Source organism: Mangifera indica, chromosome 8 (assembly GCF_011075055.1).
Source record: "Mangifera indica cultivar Alphonso chromosome 8, CATAS_Mindica_2.1, whole genome shotgun sequence".
Lineage (NCBI taxonomy): Eukaryota > Viridiplantae > Streptophyta > Magnoliopsida > Sapindales > Anacardiaceae > Mangifera > Mangifera indica.
In genome coordinates, this window is record NC_058144.1 from 12,363,127 (window position 1) to 12,370,045 (window position 6,919).

The 6,919-nt window shown below is 32.4% G+C and overlaps 1 pseudogene; it reads left to right on the forward strand.

Moving 5' to 3' along the window:
• Positions 1–3,180: 3,180 nt before the first annotated feature.
• On the forward strand, positions 3,181–3,906 carry LOC123222343 (annotated as a pseudogene).
• The last annotated feature ends 3,013 nt before the right edge of the window (positions 3,907–6,919 follow it).

The following is a 6,919-nucleotide window of genomic DNA, read 5'->3' on the forward strand; positions in this document are numbered from 1 at the left end:
ATCGATTTTAAGAAAAGAAAACTGTGAAGATGTAAACTGTAGCAGCAAAGTATACGCCCCCAAGAAAGTAACCGCTTTAATAAAAAAAGGCCCAATCTTCGGCGTTGATATCATTCCAAAAACGCCTCCAAAACAAAAATCATTTGCGACCTTAAATTCCCATATTAGTGTGTCTTTTTAAACTAAACGTGTAAATATACATATATTTAATTCGCATATTAAAAATATAGCAACAAAATGCTCTTTCGAATTCTCCCTTGATGTATATAATTTCTAGATACAAGCATATACGCACAATTTTAATACTAACAAAATAATTAGATAATGATAACGAAATGACTAAATTGTCTTTTTTATTAATTTGAGAACATTACAGTCACATATTTATGTCTAATTCACCATATAATATCGCTCTCCATTTTATGTAACAAGGGCGACAGAGAGAGAATATCCGTCATGGCGATAACATCAACAATTACTACAGTAATGAATGTGATAGATATTACTAAGCATGTGCTTCATAAACCTCTTTACTCGCTAGAAAGAGATAGATCGATATACAACTTGTCAATAATATAGTGTAACAAGTTAATCATCAGGTCAATTCCTTGCTTAATTAATTAATAATTAGTTAAACTAATACGTTGTACTAGTAGTAGGATATTGCAACTGACTAAAAAGGATAAGCTTCAGTTGGAAGAGTCCACTTGTCCTAGTACTTTGTGGCAAGAAAAAACAGACGATGCAAACAATGGTTAATTATTACGAAAATTCAAACTTAATTAGTCTTTATTTCTTGTTTAAGTCGTGGCGAAAAAAGCTACGTTTGAAAGAAGACTTTTCTCCGTGAGTACTACCTTTTTGTATATAAATATAAGGCCAAAAAAACATACTCCCACCCAAGGTTTGATGTAAATCTAACCTCTTATTAATTATTCAAAATTTAAATTCTCACTTATGAACGATTAAAATTAACAGAAATAATTATCTTCAAGGTTAAAATCATTATTTAACTAATAATATATTAAAAATAATAAAATATTATCTATTTCTTCTCTAAGTTCAAAAAACTAATAATTTTCTCTATGATTAAACTTTAAAATCTTACATTTTACCTCATAGGATTTAGGAGTTTTCTCTCTCCCCTTTTCTGACATTGGAACAAACCAATTTCTCTTTCCCTTCCCTTTTTTCGATGCCTCTCCGGTGTCTTCCCTCATTGTGAATAATTTTCTTTCACGAATGAAGACGAATCGTCTTTGTTACTGAATGAAGACAATTAACATTGGGGGGGAAGAAGCCAGAGAGGCACTGAAAAAGGAGAGAGAGAGCAAAGTGGGCCGGTTCTAACATCGGAAAAGGAAGGGAGAAACCCTAGGGAAAATTATTAGTTTTTTAAACCTTATGGAAAAATAGATAATATTTTATTATTTTTAATATATAATAAGTTAAATGACGATTTTATTCTGAAGTTAACTATTTCTGTTTCATAAGTGAGAGTTTGAATTTTTGATAGTTAACGCATGAGAGGTGGTTTGCGTCAAACGTTGGGTGGGATATAGTCATTTGGCCTAAATATAATAAAAACTCTATAACAACCCACATGCAATTAAATAATTAAGAATTTAATAGCCGGGATAATTAATTACATTTCTTGCTGTATAGACAACTCTATATATATATATATCAAATCTTTATATGCTAAGCATTAAATTTTTAAGGTTGGAAAGAAGTTTCCTCGTTAAGGGCCTTTAATTTTTGTTAATGAAACGACCAGAAGCAACAAGCAAGAGAATTTAAGAGCACTGTGATCATTACTGCCCATACTCAAAAAATTTAACTTAAATTTATATGGTTGTAATACAGTAGTAGTGCATTGGAGATGGACATAATATTGGACAAGCTTTAAATATCGGAAGGTGAAAGGAACTATGCGAAGACTGAATTCTTAATTAATAATGAACATCATTTATTTTGTTACCATTCAACTTCCACAGAGATAATTTCTAAGACCTTGGTAAAACTGATCAAATTAATAATTCTTTTTCTTCACTTCAATGATTCAGAGTGAAAGGACAATAAGTGAGCCTTATAGCCTAACTTCGGTTTTTATGAAAGTGAACTCAATAATTACCGGGCAATTATGAATTGAAGAACTAAAACGTTTAGTTATTACCATTTTACGCTTACGATTCTTTTTACGGTTCTTTTTCACGTTTTTTCTGTAGGATTTTCAACACTAAATGTTATCAGATTATGAGAATAAGGCACTAACAATATTGTAACTTTTAACTTATTCTTCTCTTAAGGGACCGTTTTGAAGCAGTACGTTTTTAGCATTAGACAATGTTATTATTTTAATATGTTTAAGGACAGACAAAGATTAGGCATTATATATATTCCTATGCCTTCGCAGTGACCATTTGGATTTGGTTATTGGTTGGGATTGTTTCTTATTTAATAATACAATATATATATATATATAAAGGTCAATGCTAAAATCCGAGACCAAAAACTTTATCGGCATTATGAAAATTATTTTCTGAATCCTGAAATAGTATTTTCACTATGTTCCAGTTAGAGACTAAAAGCACAGGGAAATTGTTAAGAATAGCTACATTTTGTTTCTGTTTTTTGTTTCTTACACAAAGAATATAATGTTATCTTCATTATATTCTTTAGTTCTGAAGATAATTATAAATGTAAATGGTGTTTAATTTTAGAGCAATACTATGTGTATCCACTTTGGATACACAAATGTATACACACTCATATGTGTCATTATATGATTGGTTATTGTTTTATTCTTAATTCAAAATCATCCAATCACATGATGATACATATAAATGTGTACACATTTATATACCCAAAATGGATACACATAGTTTTATTGTTAATTTTATTACTTTAGATTAAGATAGAAAGATTAATATATATGCAAAAGTTATTTGGAGAATATAGTTGGGCGTCAAAGCCAAAGTTGCAATTTGCCATTGTGTGCACAGGATGAGTACTGATTGGAAGAGCAAGTTATGATATTACTATTGTCAGTCTTACTAAAATCCAACTGCTTGCAACTCAATTTTGTAATATAGCTCCACCTAGCCCATCCACTATTTAACCCATTTCATTTTCCACATCACCTCTCTATCACCACCTATCTTAAATATTAGTACTGCCATGGCTACTGAGCTTGACCTTTTATCCTTGACCCGACTTTAAAAAATAACTCAATCTCACCAAAATCAACCACAAAACCTGAACTTTTCTTCAGGTGCTAATTCTTGGATGTTGAACCCTAAGCAAGATCCACAAGAAGATGATGATTCGTGGGAGGTTAGGGCGTTTGCTGAAGACACAAGTAATATCATGGGAGCCACTTGGCCTCCTAGATCGTACACTTGCACTTTTTGTAGAAGGGAATTCCGGTCAGCTCAAGCCCTAGGTGGCCACATGAATGTGCACCGCCGAGACCGCGCTCGCCTCCACCAAACGCAACGGGGTTCAATCAGTCTTCCCTCTTCCTCATCTTTCACTTCCTCGTCGACTATGATAATTCCAACTCCAGAGTTATCAACAAATGGTGGATTATGTCTGCTCTACCAATTACCTAACCCTAATGGAGCTTTCACTCCCACAAATATGACTGCATGTGCTATTGACTCGCCTTCTACTCTTCTCTCTATCTCGTTGTATCCCTCCAGCAGCTTGATAGCGGCGCCATCAATAAATTTCCCAGTGATGCCACATGGGCTAAATTCTTCTCAATGCTATCCCAGCAAAGATCCCTCTGGCTCTATCAACAATAGCAATAATATGAAGGAGAACAGCAAAAACTTCAACGATTTGGCCATCGAAGAGCTTGATCTAGAGCTTCGGCTAGGCCACAGACCGACGCCATCTTGACAACAGATTAACAAGAAATTATATTGTGTGTGTGTGATTTCTTTATTTGCAGTTTGAGGTAAAAAAGTTTCATTGATGTGCGAGAAACAGTCTAAGATTGATAGATTTTAAGTAAAACGCTTGATTATTTCACTAGGATTTCTATTTGTTTGATGGAAGGTGCTTGGAGTTGGAGGCAAAAGCAGTAGAACAAAACTGAAACTTTTGACAGCACCTTGTAATTCAAATCAAAGGAAAAACAACCAATTTATTTATTTTTAAGCAGAATTAATAAAAGATGATTAGGGTTTGAATGAGATTGATAAAGTTATTAGCAGTGCAGTGTCGTTTTCCGCTTCAGATGACAGAGTGTGTTATATCTATTATAATGCAAACGGAAAACACTTGCTGCTAGCAGAAACTAAAGAAATGCCATTTAATTTTCTTCTTTAAAAGAAACTACTCCTCGAAAGCATTTATAGCCATGACCGATAAGGTCATTTACACTATTCTAGGAAATAGAATGCATATCAGTGCTAAATGCATCAGTGTTCTTCAGAAAACCGTCCCTATTGTTCAAGCTCTACACACTCCAACAAGCTTCTTTGTTTATGAGCCACCTATGAATCAATATTGTGTGGAAAAAGAGAGAATGAAAATAATGGAAGTCGTGTTTGATTTCCACCCGAAGAAGGGAGCCCATCCTGACTGTTGAAGTCCAAGGCTACGTTCAGAAAAGAAAATTCTGTTCACACAAAGTGAGAAGTTCGAACAAGCCAAAATCAGTTCATTATATCTCATTGGGATTTGGGTTGTTTGAGATGAATATAAATACAAAAGTAGTGGACAACCATAGCAGAGGCAATTCCAGCGATAGCGAGATGTCGATAGAGGGGTAAAGTAGTGTATATAGATGACTGAAATCTCAGAATTACTTCATAGTTATTTAAAGATTTTCATCCTAGCTTGTTAATTAATTTGTTGATTTTGTGCCTTGATTTTAGTATGGCATGTATTTCTAGTTAATAATACAAAAGAATGCCTATATATATATATATATATATATAGCCAATGGACTATTTCTCGCCTAAGGTTAAGTAAAATAATAAATTCTCATTCAATAATTTTAAAAAACCAAAATATCCATTAATTTATTATAATTTATTGGTAGAGTTAGGAGGTGAAAATGTTGATTTGTATTTTGCTTGCAAGTATTAACGTCATCGAAGTGGGGTATTTTGTTCATGATTCGAAAACAATTCTTCTTTCTTCTTCTTTTTTTTTTCTTTTTCTTTTCTAAATTCTTTAATCTCAGATATCATAAATAAATATATACTTAAAATTGTAAAGAAAATATTGGTTTTTAAGACAATGAACTAAACAGTTTCTCAGATTTTATAGATCCTTTATTTTAAAAAACAAAGCACAGATTGTAAACGCAAAACATTAACACATCAGTTAAGTTATAAAATAAAAAATATTGGCTACTAGAAAATTTATTTTGATGCCTTGTATAGCTTTTTATGCTAGGTTTTATTTGGGATGATACTTTCAGATTCGTTAGTTCTTGATTTCATGTTAATTAAATGTTGGCTACGTAATGAACTGTCGTCAAGTTAAAATATTTAAAAAAAATAAAGGATACAACGATTGAATAGAAGAATGAATGTTTGTTCCAAGTTGATGAATCAAATAACACACCACATCATAAGTAGACTAAGTGGTAAGCAACCATTCCATTAAGGTCAGTGTTAGTTTTGGTAATTACTTGATTCAAATTGTAACACCGCTATTCGGCTATATACCCCTGTCTAGAATATATACTTGAAGTGATGTGTCACCACTTAGAAATTTTCAAATTCATTTGTGACAACAAATATTTAAATAATAAATGCATGGTTCCCAATATGAACATCCACAGACCCAAATGTGTAATTTATAAATAACATAAATATCCCAATTCAAAACAACATGTCTGAACATTAATCATCATAAGAATGTAGAGCATAACAATCCAACGTGAATATAAGTAAATAAAGGTTTATAATGACAAATGACCAAAATGATTGAAATGCCTATATTATCATGCAACATTTATGGTTGAACTGCTATTTTCACTATCGCCCTGTTACTCCAAGAATCTACTTGCATAATCATAAGGGAACATAGTAAGCGAAACACACTCAGTAAGAAGATAAACACATAGCATATCATTATCAGTTATTCCCCAGGTGTTCCATATTTATTAATGTTGTGGTATTTTGGATGTTTCCCTAACATCTCAGATACACATTTGATTTATCTGACACCTTGTGCCCATTCCAAATGTTTGTGTCATCCCAACAACTCTTGTCCAACAATGTAAAATGAAGTCCTCAATGTTTGGTGAAAGCATGTAAGATCCTCGATGTCAACTATACAATGTACTTCACATGTTTATTGCATCACTTTTACATATATATTGTAGTTGTATATTACATCCATATTAGCTACATACATATAACATGCAAGAGGTCCCAATGAGTTTCATTAAATGTCATCAAATCATTTCTTGCATAGACAATCTATTGGGCAATAGTGTTACATAGTGGGCATGTGCTATATCACCATAGTAAATCAGTGGATGATATTAGACATGGTGGATATACATATGCGTAAACAATAGAACTGTTTGATGGTTGGAAAACTGATCAAAAGTTATTATATTATATTGTTTATCGAAAGTGACCGCTAAACGATGACCACATGGGCATTAATATGTAGTCAATGATACATCGTAAATCATACTAATGTTTAAATCCTTTGACCTGAGATATCATGATTGTACTTCATTTTGGAATGTATGGTTCATATGGTGTATGCCACGAGACTAATCATGTCTCATTCAGAAACTGATTTGATCATATATTGCTTGAGCAAGAAGACAGGTAATGATCATATAGGGATCCGTTGGTTCAACTACTCTTGAGTTCTTATACGAATATTGAGAAATATGAAAATCTAAGACACTGGCTAGTGCAGATAAAAGTTCACA